Genomic DNA, 14,475 nt, shown 5'->3' on the forward strand with positions numbered 1-14,475 from the left:
ATTCATATCATACTCCCCTTCTTCAAAAAGATTTGTCCTCAAATCTTGTCCACCTGCACAGAAACGAAACAAGTTAATAATAACAAGAATGATATTATCAACATGCTTACCTTTAAGCTCCAGATTGTAGGTGCTATCATCGACTTGTTCCAACAGCACTGGAAACCCCAACTTCACGGGCGCCTTCCCTATGTATTCATCAACTTCAACATACATTAAATAATAAATGACACCAACGGATAAAATATCACTAAGGATCACAAATATCAGATTCTTCCTCTTCTTAGACCTAGTCAGCAATATAAAGAAATTTATACACGTGTTCAACCATATCTCACTAGGAATAAGATGTAACTGATTCACGACATATGAATACACTCGACGTGTCATTCTCCCGTATGCAATGCATGTACCCCAATCATACTCTACATATCGCTTCATATGTAACCAACACATATAATCACAAATTATATCAACAATGAAATCACAACAATACTCTTCAATAGGGAATAATTCATAAAATGAACATATCATGAACAATTTAATCTCCTTAAAAATATATTCATTATGAACATAAAATTTTTTATATTCACTCATCATCTTTCCAAATTCATTATTAAACAAGTATGAATCATGCAAATAGAACACACTGGATTTACTATCCATGTAAACATTTAACACATCACAAAGATTTGAATATAAAGCATACAACTCATGCAATGAATGTAGGCTAAAATTTTTATGATTTTTAAACATATATACATCTTGATTAAGGAAATATTCATATTCATCCTTGCACTTTTCAAAACCATCAAACAAATTTAAATATAACATGCCACATGTACTATCAATGCAATCATTTAACTCTTTACACAAATTTAATACAAACGCGTGCAATTCACTGTCATAACAAAAACTCATCAATTTGACATCTTTTGAAAAATCACAATCACTAACATTTGAATTTAATTCATGCAATATGTAACCATTCTCCATTCTATGACACTTTGGCAAGATTATCAAATTACAATCATTCTTACAAAATGTCACACTTTCAACTCGTTCTCCCAATTCTTGAAAACAAAACAACGACGAATTAAGATAAGGAAACAAATCATACCTCTCAGGTGTTGCGTTGGCAACTAACCTTACCTCATCTCGAATGTTTTTGACTTCATATGGATCATCCCATCGCATTCTTACACCATCAAGACTTGTTTGTCTCATCATCATGACTTCATTCGAAACCTGCAAAGAAGAATTAATATCGCTCGGGATTGAACCGGCTATATCATCACAATGACAATAAACCACTTTGTACAAAGGTACTTTAAAGGGTTTACTCAAAAATACATAATTCTCAACCTCACTCTTTTTACTCTTTTGGGCCTTCAATTTATTTTTCTTTTCTTTGGCCTCTTGTTCTTTTTCTTTTCTTTCTTGTTCTTTTTCTATGGCCATCTCACTCTTTTGTTCTATCTTTCTTTCGACCATATCAATTTCTTTTTCACTCATTTCAAGAATAAATTTCAATTGATCCTCAAGAACAATTGGATTCAATTGAACCAATGAAACATTTTGTTCCTCAACAAATTTATGTACAATAACTTCTTCTTGCCTACTCTCCTCCTCCATAGTAGAAAAATTAGGCATTTATTCACCACTCAATGATTCTCCTTCCACTAAACACAATTTAACATCATCCGACTCATCAACTAGTGGAATAATATCATCACCAAGTTTCTCAACCACAACCTCATATTCATGTTTCAATACAATCTCAACTTCATGTTCAAGTTTAGGAATCAATGGGGTACCAACCTTCTCAATTCTCTCAACCTCCATTTTAGATTCAATATCAATGCTCACTTCAACTCCACATTCGACGACATTCTTAGGTTCATATTCAACTCTAGAATCAAGTACCTTCATCTCCTCATTTGGACATTTTCTAATATCATGTCCAAACTCTAGACACCAAACACATTGAATATCATAAGTACTAACATTTGAAATTTTAGATGTACCTTGATATTCATATTTGCTAGCTTCACGTCTCGACTCCTTCTTTGGCTTAGCACTGATTTTCTCATTCAAGCTCGTCAGCCAAGTAGATGTCAAAATCTCTCTATACACATCACGTTCACCTCTTCGGCCTACTCCTCTATTCTCCTCACATAGCCTATCATCATAATGATCCACGTGCAAATCTCTATCTCCACAAATTCTACTACCTCGTCTATTCCCATCATCATGCCTCAAAGTTTGTAAATTCTTAAACATTTCTCTATAATAGTGATTTGGTACAAACCTCTTCCTCATCACGCTTTTCATCTCCGCCCAAGTTTCTATAGGTCGCTCATTGCATCTTCTTTTAGTAGTCACTAATTGATCCCACCAAATAAGTGCATAATCAACAAATTCAACCACGGCCAACCTAACCTTCTTTTGTTCGGAGTAGTGGTGAAAATCAAACACAAATTCAACTTGCTTTTCCCATTCTAAATAAGCCTCCAGATCCGACTTACCATGGAACGACGGAATTTTCATCTTAATGCTTCCTATGTTATCATCTTCTTTATTCCCATCATTGTACCTACCCGTAAGGCTTCTCTTCTTCCCCTACCAAATCCTCCTCTACCTCTTCCGCTTCTACCCCAATTTTCATTTTGACTCTCCTCTTCTCCTTCCAAATCATATTCATCATCTTCTTCAACTCTACACATCCCTTTAGGCTTAGATTTATTTTCACTAGTGCTAACCTCAAGCCTATCCAACCTCTCACAAAAAGAATTCAACTCAGCCTTTAACATTCGACTAAACGCCTCCATAGATAACCCCTTATTCGAACTTTCTCCTACTTCCTTCTCCATTTTACTTTCAGATTTTTTTATACCTGCAATAAAACGTTAGTAGAAATAAAAGATGTTCCTCACCCAAATTCTCACAATCACTCCAAAGAAATAACACTCGCACTCGTCTTTTTCCCTCACCACAAAACCTCACAAATCACTCCAATGAAAATTCACTCCACTCAAATATTTTCACTCAAGTGCGATAGTTCTCTCGATGTTATGTTCAATCTTTATATATTTTTTTTTTTATCAAACTAACAAGATCCAACTTGTGAACACTTGCAACTGTCTCACTTGGATTGCACAAAAACAAGAACGATAGAATAACACAGAACAAATTTTTATTTTTTTTATTCCTTTATATCTCGAAAATTCAAGATATAAAAATGAACAAATTTTTCGATAATTCCAGGTTCACGAACAACGATGAATGATAGAAATAACGTAGATCTGAAAACAGAACAAAGGATAACACAAAACTGAAACAAAACAAATTTTTTTGTTTTTGTTTTTGATAGATATGACAATAGAAACAAAATTATAACACAGATCTGAGAACAGAACGAATTTTTAAACAGATCTGAAAATAGAAACGAACTGATAACACAAATTTGAAACAGAAACAAATTTTTGTTTTTGTTTTTCTAACAGAAACGAAAAGATAACACAGATCTGACACAGAACGAAGAAATAACACAGATCTGGAATTTAATAACAAGATAACTTACTTGAATTCAATGAGCCTAAGCTCTGATACCAAATGATCGAATCCGAGTATGATGAGAAGCAAACACGATTATCTAAATCGCACCCTCAACTCAATAACAAACAAGGATCAATTGTGTTGTCCCGATCTTTTGAAACAAGTAACGATTTGTGTGATATTCACCTCTAAATGATTGAACACTTAGCAACAAATATCAACGATAAGAACAATTGAATCAAGAACGAACCTTCAAAGATCTTGTCTTGACAATCCGAGCTTAGAAACAATCGACAAACGCCACAAAGAATAAATCTTTGATAAGTTTGATTTTTGATAAAAACCAAAGCAATCGAATGCCTTGAATATTGAGAGAAAACTCCAATAATATGTTTGATATCTGAATTATTTCGTTCTTGGTCTATTACAAAGTTTAAATAATGATTAAAATACAAGAAAGTAGTGAGAATACATTAAATAAAGTAACAAGCAACTTTGACACGGAAACGCGCGCGGTAGCGCGACTTCTCGCGCTAGGGCGCGCGGCATTCTGCTCATTTGTCATCTTCGGGCGCGCGGTGGCGCGGGTTCTCGCGCTGGGGCGCGCTGTGTATTTTTTCTCGGGCAGCAGCTCGCGCGCGGGGGCGCGAGGTTACGCGCGATGGCGCGCTGATTTCTGGTCAGGCCGCGCGGCAGCGCGAAGTTCCGCGCGGGGGCGCGCATGATTCTGCACACAGGCAGCCCCGGGCGCGCGCAGGCATGCGCGCGGTGGCGCCGCTTCTGGAGCTGGCGCCCGCAGCTCTGCTGGTCTGCACTAGCGCAGTGCGTTGCTGTGCTGCTTCTGTTGCGGGTGCGTGCGCAGTTCTGCTCCTCTGCGCTAGCGCATGCTGCTGGTTCTGCACATCTGCGCTAGCGCGTGCTGTTGCACTGATTCTCTTGGGCCATTTTTCACTTATATGCTTGATTGTTCCGGACTCATTCATTATATGCTTTGTTGAACTCCTCCATTTGTTTGAATAGACTTGATTCATTATTATTAAACTTGAAATTCCGAGACAACAATGCATCCTAAATTTTCCTCCAAACATTTGTACGTAACACCCGGCCAGATTCATATCAATATGAGTGTTTGAAATCTCCGAACATTCACAAATCTCTATCTATCATTCAGTTTATTTCCGCACTTTATTAGTTAACTGATTGACATGGACAACAAGATTTGCGAATTTAGTTTATCACTAAACTGATTCATAAATCGAAAAAGTTGTGAAAATTGTAAAGTGTTTATTCAACATCCCCCCTTCTAAACACTTTTTCACTCCCAACTGATCCTAACAAGTGTATCAGAGCAGTTGAATCTTGTTCCCGTATATTCCTATCTACCAAACTGATCAACATGTCTTCCTTCAACAAAATCCCAATGTTTTCCAGAGAATAATTTGACGATTGGAGGATTAGAATGCAGGCTCATCTAGCTGGACAAGATGATGATATTTGGTACGTTATCGCTAACGGACCAATGAAAATACTGAAAGTAAACACTGTTGCTGCTATAACTGATGGTGCACCACACCACATTGAAAAGTCCAGAGAAGAATGAACTGCAGAAGACCAAAAAAAAAAGCCGATTTGGACAATGTAGCTAAAGACATCTTGTACAAAACGCTAGATAAAATTACTTTCAGCAAGATAAAGATGTGCAAGACTGCAAAATAAATATGGGAGACTTGTTACGTTCTTATTCAGACTGGGATCCCTAGACGTATATAAGAGTCGAGTCAAATATTTAGAATTAAAGAATTTGAGTTAGAGCTATGTTTTGATTTATATGTTCTAGATTTTGATACACGATGTTTAACAAGTGTTCTATGCTTTTAGATATCTTGCATGATATGCATGTATACATTGTTTATACTGGGGAATATATGTCTCACCAGAGTATCCGGCTGTTGTGGTGTTTGTATGTTTGTATGACAACATGTGGGACATGATCAGGATCGAGAAGAGCTTGAACGAGTGAACTTAGAGTGGTGATCCGAACTTGAATGGAAAGAAAACTGGTGGTTTATCACTAGACATGTAGTTGTGATTAATAAACACTAGTTGTATGACTTTTCGTTGAATAACTTTTTATCGTTGATCTTGTTGTAGATATTAAACTGGATCTGGTACAAGAAATAAAGAACGTAACGTGTGTACTCTTTTATATTCTTGGATGAGATATTCGCCTTTAAAAAAAATAAAAATTCGACCCAGTTTATTTAATTGATCCATTTAATCCCAAGAATGGTTAAGAAAATGATTTGCGTCCGAGTCCCCACAACAGGTGGTATCAGAGTAGTAGGTTCCTTAGACTGAGATAGAAGAGAGTGAACATGGTAGATTAAGTTTTCTTTCCTGCTTCTGCGGTGCTAGCATGTTTTACTACTTTATAACATACATGTTTACCTGATTATCTGATTTAATTGGAAACATGTATTTTTTAGAATGAATCAGAACCGATTCTTGATCAGAGATATGATCAGAGGAGGACTGAAACAGATTTGTTAGATTTGATTTCTAATCATTGTGATAATCAGATATGCCTCCTCGAAGAACTGCAATTCGTATTGATAGAACAAAACTTGCACGGTAAAATCCCCAATAAAAATATGGTTTTGTAAGCTCGAAAATTAATCGCAAGTGCACGATGTCAAGTAATAATATAGTATACAAGAGTACGAGTGGTTTGTTTTATAACTAATAACATAAAATATTATTTTTAATCCCCAATAAAAATATTATTTTCAGTTATGAAATCTTTAGCACGAAATTTGAGTGGTTTTTTTTATAACTAATAACATAAAATAAAACTTGATAAATGGCTTCAAGGATTAAATGCTAAAATATAAATGCTAGACCAATTGATTTAGTTTCAATAAAAAGTGAATTTGTTGGGAATTCTGGCTCACCTACCCCTCGTTAATTAATTAATTCCCTCGATCGTGATCTACTCTTCCAACAGGATTTCCTATTCTATTGAACACACTCTCTCGAGCTATGCCAAACTAATTCTACTCAATGAAGTAATTAAATATCTTTAGTTATTTATCAAGAGTGGATCGCATTTCGATCTATAAAACCCCCTAGTTTTCGACCCTTAGGACTATGACTATCGGCACGTATCAAGTTTCATATATCTATGTAAATTGTAGATCCGTGGATTATACTATTCGTTCCTATCACAAGTTATTCTCTCGAACTCACTCGCGATATAAAATTTGTTATTAAAGTTAGCTACGCTTTAACAACACGCTCAAGCAATAGTATAATCAAGAACAAATCAACAATCGAAGTATAGATTAACTAAAATCAAAGTCTGGGGTACGATCCCCTTAAATCCCAACAAATATTAAAAAGTTAGCTGCTAGAATTCATAAATAAACTAAGCAAAACAATGTTTAAAAGATGAAAACTAAATTAGAAATACTAGATTTGTCGAAAAACGCGAAGAACGGTGCTCGGAAATCCTCGAATCTTCAATCCAAGCGCAAAAATCTCTCCAAAGCTCCGAGCCGTCTCTTCAATGAAGTCTCCATCTTCCCCCAATTCGTGCCTCTTCCCTTTCCATATCTTCCCTTTTCCAAAATAAGGTAAAAGATCGGACAAGAAATCTTGCCAAAATTAGGTGGCGCTCGGGCGGTAGGGAATTACCGCTCGAGCACCAATTCTTCTGTAACTTTTCTCTTCTCGGCTCCTGGGTCGCGCTCGAGCGGTAGAAAACAACCGCTTGAGCGCCGACCTATTTGGAATTCTCCTTGGCCTTTAACCTCTCGCGCTCGAGCGGTACAATTTCACCGCCCGAGCGCCAACTCTTCTGCACCTTATTTCCTTGACTTGGCACTTGGCTCCGATTTTTGTTTTTTAGGTCATTTTTCCTGCAATTTCGTCATATCCAAGTGAGACACGATCACATGCCAATGTTTACTCTAAAATGAACAGAATGTAAACGAAATGTACGCATGCACAATGCAAACACACACAAATTAATGCAATAAAACACGTAAAAATCACACATATAAACCCTCTCATACTAACTTTTTGCTTGCCCTCAAGCAAAATAGGTTATAGACCACAATCAAAACACGAAACAAACACAAAAGGGAGGGTATTTAAACAGCTAAAATGATGGTGAAGTAGCGAACCGGTATCTCCTGCCTCAGCGGGTGTTTGAACCACATCCAATTAGTCACATCTCAACATTCATAAATATCCCTTTTCGAGCACCTTGTAGCATTTTGATTTGACCAGAAAGTGTGGTCGTGTGTGTGTGTGCTGTGGGTTTCACTAGCTTGTGCTTCAGACAGTTTTGTTCGCGAATCATGCGAGTCACCAAATCGACAGTTCTATGCAAGTTACTCTATCCTGAGTTCTGTTTCTATTTGTAACCAACAAGTAAACACAAAACGCCAAAGTAATCTGGGTGTACAACAGGAATTTGGGAGTCAATATCCATGAGTTTTTAAACGGCTGAAAAAGATGGGGAGTACACTGATTATTTTCATTATGCACTTGTCAGAATTTTTTCTGACATTCCTCAATGCCTTACATCTCCATCTTTTTAGCCTCGGGATAGGATTTCATCCCTTTTTTGGCTCCCCCACACCTTACATCCCCTTTTTATTTATTTATTTATAATTTTTTTTTCTTTCTTTTTTTTAGTGCATAATTTTCTCATGTGTACTCCCTAGGTTCTGAATATAAAGTGTTTGCTTTCAGATGGCCTAGGGATGGATTTTTAGATTCTATGCACGATTGGGAACAAGAGGATTTGAGGTACTCTTTGATTATCTACTCGAGTTAATGCTACCGGTTGGTCACTCCTATCAACCAAAATTCATTCAAGTGCAACCCGCATATCATGTTTCTCTCAGTTTCTCCCACAGATATTTTAAACTCGACTGTCATTCACACCACCACCAAAACCCACTTTTATGTGCATATGAAAACTTACAAAACCGAGGTATTCATAACGAGGGATAAGGCTAAACAACATGCAGTTCATTTATCTCACAATCATAATTGGCTACCAATTTACTAGTTTCACCATCACTAACACTCATGCAAGACAAATACGAATGCAAACAAATAAGAATACGTACAACGACCCCCTCATACTAAAAGTGTGCAATGTCCCCATTGCACAAAAGACTCAAGACACAGAAATGCAAACACAAATGCAGACTCCTAAACATGAAAGATAAAAACATGCTAGACTGAAACAACGATAAGAAAGAAAACAGAAGGCGGTAAAGAAAGAAAATTGCAAGGAAGGGGAAACAATGAACTACCCCGATCAAGGCTCCTCGTCGTCGTGCTCCGGCGGTGGCACTCCTGCCGCATCCCCCTGATGAAGGTAGTCGTACTGAAATTGGTAGGGAGGAATGAACGGCGGTTGTGGTGGTATTTCTCCTGGGTCCATGCCCCCGTGGATGAGCATGGTTATCATCATGGAGTCTAAATGAGTGAATTGTGCCTGAAAATTGATGTTGACCTACTGTTGATGAGCCATGTAGGCAAGACTCTCGTCCATTTTGTCGGTCTGAGTGCGTCTACGGGGCTGTGGGCGACGAGAGACAGCAGCGCTAGATCCACCGGCTTCCTCCGCCTGAGTGGGGAAGTCCACTCGTCGTTTCGCCCTTTTTCGCTGTTCATCCTCCTGACAAATTGGCTTCATCGGTTGAAGCCACTCCTCGTCGTCTCGGAAATGTACCCACCCCGTGCACATAGTTCGGATATGATCGTCGGAAAGAAAATGCCGATGTGGCTGTTGTGAGCACTCAACATGATCTGAGAAGTTATAAGTCTGCCCAGATTTATGTCGTATCCTTGGGTCAAAGAAAAAAGTAGCACAGCTCGTTCCTTTTGCACCTCGCTCTTATGCGAGACCGGCATCATCCTTCGGGCCACAAACAAATACCACATGGCAGCTTAAGTTTTCAAGTATTTCTCCTCAAAACAACTTGGCGGTCCGCCCAACGGTTTTCACATCGCCCCCGGATAGCATAGGGTCTCGATAATCAAAGTGTAGTTGGGATCAGCCACCAACGCCTGGAAGTTGGAGTCGTCAACCTCCGCTGTTTCTAAGAGGGCGTTAATCGTAGATGAATCAAACAGCACAAGCTTGCTTCTAACAAACGCCCTACCATCAGTTCGCTCACAAGCATTCGCATAGAATTCCCTGACTACCGACACCACTGCCGCTTGAGGTTGCTCACTAAATTTTCCCCATCCCCTTCGATCCAAGTCCACAATGGGCTCTAAATACCTATCCTCAAATTGGCGACGAAATCCCCTTTTGGAAATGGGGTTTCTGTGAATTTTAGCATGGTCGTATCTAGCCCGAGCCTCCGCACTTACGAAGCGTGTTCTATCAAATGTGGAGGAAGTGGAAAAAGATGAACCGGGGTTACCTCTTTGTTTCTTGGGAGCCATGGTGGTTGAAGATGGAGATGGTGATTGGATTGATGAAGATTCTTGTTTCCCGACGACGATTGTTCCACCTTGCCGAGGATTGGAGGAGAAATTGACAACCTGCACAAGAAAATCTAAGAAGAGAGTGAGGGAGAGTTAGGGATTTGAGGGGGGTTCGCGCAGAATGAAAGGGGGAAAGGGGGAATCGGGTTTTAATTGCATTCGCGCTCGAGCGGTAGAAAACTACCGCTCGAGCGCCAGCCTCTCTGGAATTTTCATCCCGAGGTAAGCGTTCGCGCTCGGGTGGTGAAGAATTACCGCTCGAGCGCCGAGCTCTTTGCCCAAAATCGTTTTATTTTTATTTATTTATTTATTTTTTATTTTTTTATTTTTTGAATAATAATTACTAATAAATAAATAAAAATAACTGACATAAAAATTTCGACTTAAATGCAAAATGAGGGAAAGAGAGATAGTTCTCAATTTATAGTCGAGAGCTTGACTGTCGGTCAGTCTCAGTTCGGATTATCTTGGAACCGGGTGATTCCAAGTTGCGGCTCAATTGTGCCACCCATGTAGTGCTTCAGTCGCTGGGAATTGACCGTAAGTGTCCCATCCTTTCCATCTTTCAATTGTACAGCTCCCGATGGGTATATTTTCGAAATCACGAATGGACCGGACCATCGGGACTTCAGTTTTCCTGGAAACAGTCTCAACCGGGAGTTATAGAGCAGGACATTTTCGCCTTCTTGGAATTCCCTTTCGATGATTCGCCTGTCATGAGCCCTCTTTGTCTTTTCTTTGTAGGACAGCGCGAGATCATATGCTAAATTTCGGAATTCCTCCAACTGATCTAGTTGAAGCAAACGCCGTTCACCTGCATCAGTAAAGTTAAAGTTTAGTGCTTTTGTTGCCCAATATGCCCGATGCTCTAACTCTACAGGTAAGTGACATGCTTTACCAAACAATAACCTGTACGGTGTTGTGCCTATAGGTGTTTTGAAAGCAGTCCTATATGCCCAAAGAGCATCATCTAACCTCACCGACCAATATTTCATACTGACACCTACAACTTTCTCCAAAATTCGCTTTATCTCTCGGTTCGACACTTCCACTTGACCACTCATTTGGGGGTGATATGGGGTAGAGATCTTGTGTGTGACACCATATTTTCTCAAGAGTTTTTCAAATAATTTATTGCAAAAATGGGTGCCATCATCACTAATGATTGCTCGCGGTGTTCCAAATATTTAAAAATATTTTTCTTCAAAAATTTTAAGACCACCTGAACATCATTAGTGGCATATGCTTCTGCCTCTACCCACTTAGACACATAATCAACCGCCACCAAAATATACTTTTTCGTGAATGAACTGGGAAACGGTCCCATGAAATCTATCCCCCACACATCAAAAACCTCACACTCAATGATATTATTCAAGGGCATTTCATGACGGTTAGAGATGTTACCTGTCCGTTGGCATTTATCACATGCTAGCACATAAGAGCGAGCATCATTAAAAAGGGTTGGCCAATAAAAGCCACATTCAAGTACCTTCGATGCCGTCCTCGTCGGTCCAAAATGACCACCTACCTCACGGTCATGACAGTGATTGAGAATTTGATCGAACTCCTCCTCTGCAACACACCTTCTTATCATAGAATCTGCACAAATCTTAAAAAAACGGTTCCTCCCAAAAATAATATTTCACGTCAGAGAAGAATTTCTTTCGTTGGTGAAATGATAGATTTGGTGGTGGTGTGCCTGTGACAATAAAGTTAGCAAAATTTGCATACCAAGGACAAAGTTTCATCTCAAACAGTTTCTCGTCAGTAAACCAATAATTAATAGCCTTGTCTACACAGTCATTACTAATAAGCTCTAGTCTAGACAAATGATCCGCCAACACATTCTCAACACCATTCTTATCTTTTATCTCCAAATCGAACTCTTGCAACAATAAAATCCACCAAAGTAAGCGTGGCTTTGCATCTTTTTTAGCAAGTAAATATTTCAGTGCCGAGTGATCAGTGTAAACAACGACTTTCGATAAAACAAGATATGAGTGAAATTTATCGAAAGCAAATACTACTGCAAGTAGTTCCTTTTCAGTCGTCGCATAATTTAGTTGAGCCTCATCTAAGGTCTTACTTGCGTAATAATTTGTGTGAAATACCTTGTTTTTCCGCTTTTCAAGTACAGCCCCCACCGCAGTATCACTGGCATCGCACATGACCTCGAAGGGTAGATCCCAATCTGGTGCCACCAAGATAGGAGCCGTCACCAAGCGCTCCTTCAAGTTCTCGTATGCCTGTAAACAGTTAGAATTAAAATCAAAGGGCACATCTTTCATAAGTAAGGAAGATAGAGGTTTGGCAATTTTAGAAAAATCTTTGATAAAACGCCGATAAAAACCGGCATGGCCTAGAAAACTTCTAACTCCCTTTATGGATGCCGGAGGTGGTAAGTTCTTGATAACTTTTACTTTCGCCTTATCCACCTCCATTCTATTCCCTGATATCTTATGCCCCAATACTATTCCTTCTTGTACCATGAAATGACATTTTTCCCAATTCAGCACCAAATTCGTCTCCTCACATCTCATCAAAACCACCTTCAAATTTTTCAAACAGTCATCAAAAGAAAAGCCAAAAATCGAGAAGTCATCCATAAAAATCTCAAGAAATGTTTCTATCATGTCATGAAATATAGCGGTCATGCATCGTTGAAACGTGGCAGGGGCATTACACAAACCAAAGGGCATCCGTCTATAAGAAAAGGTGCCATAAGGACAAGTGAAAGTGGTTTTCTCTTGGTCCTCCGGCGGAATCATAATTTGGTTATACCCTGAATACCCATCCGACAAACAATAAAACTCATGACCCGCTAACCTCTCAAGCATTTGATCAATGAAGGGCAATGGAAAGTGATCTTTATGGGTAGCATCATTTAATTTCCTATAACCAATGCACACACGCCATCCCGTAATTTTCCTAGTTGGTATTAACTCATTTTGTTCATTTGTGATCATAGTAATCCCACCTTTTTTCGGCACACACTGAATAAGACTTACCCATGCACTATCAGATATAGGATAGATAATACCTGCATCAAGGAGTTTGATAGTCTCTGCTTTTACTACCTCTTGCATCTTTGGATTTAATCGTCTTTGAGGTTGCACAAGAGGTGAGTACTTATCTTCCATCAAGATCTTGTGCATGCAGACTGATGGATTGATTCCTTTGATATCCGCCACCTTCCACGCAAAAGCACTCTTGTGCGCTTTCAAGACTTTCAACAGTTTGTCCTCCATCACATCTGTCAAAGCAGCAGAAATAATGACCGGTAAAGTGTTGTGCTCACCTAGGTATACGTACTTTAGGTGTGGAGGCAGTGGTTTGAGCTCGAGTGTCGGGGGCTCCTCCAGGCCTGACTTCTGTGGGATCAAGTCTTTTCGATCTCCCAAATCCTCTAACCTCATCCTCATTGGCTTTCTCCATGGATGGTTGGCATTAAAGTATGCCACTATTTCAGCTTTTTCTTCTTCCAATTCCGCTTCTCCCAATTGAGTAGTGATAGTGGCCTCCAAAGGATCCCTAAGAGCATCCTGCACATAGTTAGACACAAGGGGATCAAAAGCATCAATTCTAAAACAACTATCAGAATGCAAAGTGTGCTTAAGTGCCTTAAAAACATCAAAAGTAATCTCTTCCTCCCCCACTCTCAATCTCAACTTCCCTTCTTGAACATCAATCAGGGCCTTGCCAGTCGCAAGGAATGGTCTCCCCAAAATCAAAGGCATCTCCATATCCTCCTCCATGTCTAACACCACGAAATCAACAGAAAAAATAAACTTATCTACTTTCACTAGAACATCCTCAATAACTCCCCGCGGATACTTGACAGATCTGTCTGTCAACTATAAAGACATCCTTGTTGGCTTAGGTTCCCCCAACCCAAGGTTCCTGAACACAGACAAAGGCATAAGATTAATACTTGCACCAAGATCACACAAAGCTTTGTGAAAAACTACATCACCAATCATGCAAGGAATAGAGAACTCCCTGGGTCTTTTAGTTTCGGTGGGATTTTGTTTTGCACCAAAGCGGAGCAATTTTAAGTTAAGTGCACTGTCATGTGATCCTCCAACTTCCTCTTATTGGCCAATATGTCCTTCAAAAATTTTGCATAACTAGGCATTTGCATTAAAGCATAGCGAAGGGAATATTGATATGCAATTTTTTAAATACCTCAAGAAACTTACCGAATTGTGCATCTAGTTTTGCTTTTTTCAATGCTGCAGGGAAAGGTGGAAGAATAACAATTTTAGGTTGTGCAGTGGGTGCTAGTGTAGAGTTAGAAGACTTACCTTTAGATGTCGCAGTCTGCTCATCCAATGTTTGAGTTTTCTCTTTCTCTCTTGACTCCAAAACTTTCCCACTCTTCAACTCAATGGCCTTCAC

The sequence above is a fragment of the Primulina eburnea genome, chromosome 5, assembly GCF_022965805.1.
Source record: "Primulina eburnea isolate SZY01 chromosome 5, ASM2296580v1, whole genome shotgun sequence".
NCBI lineage: Eukaryota > Viridiplantae > Streptophyta > Magnoliopsida > Lamiales > Gesneriaceae > Primulina > Primulina eburnea.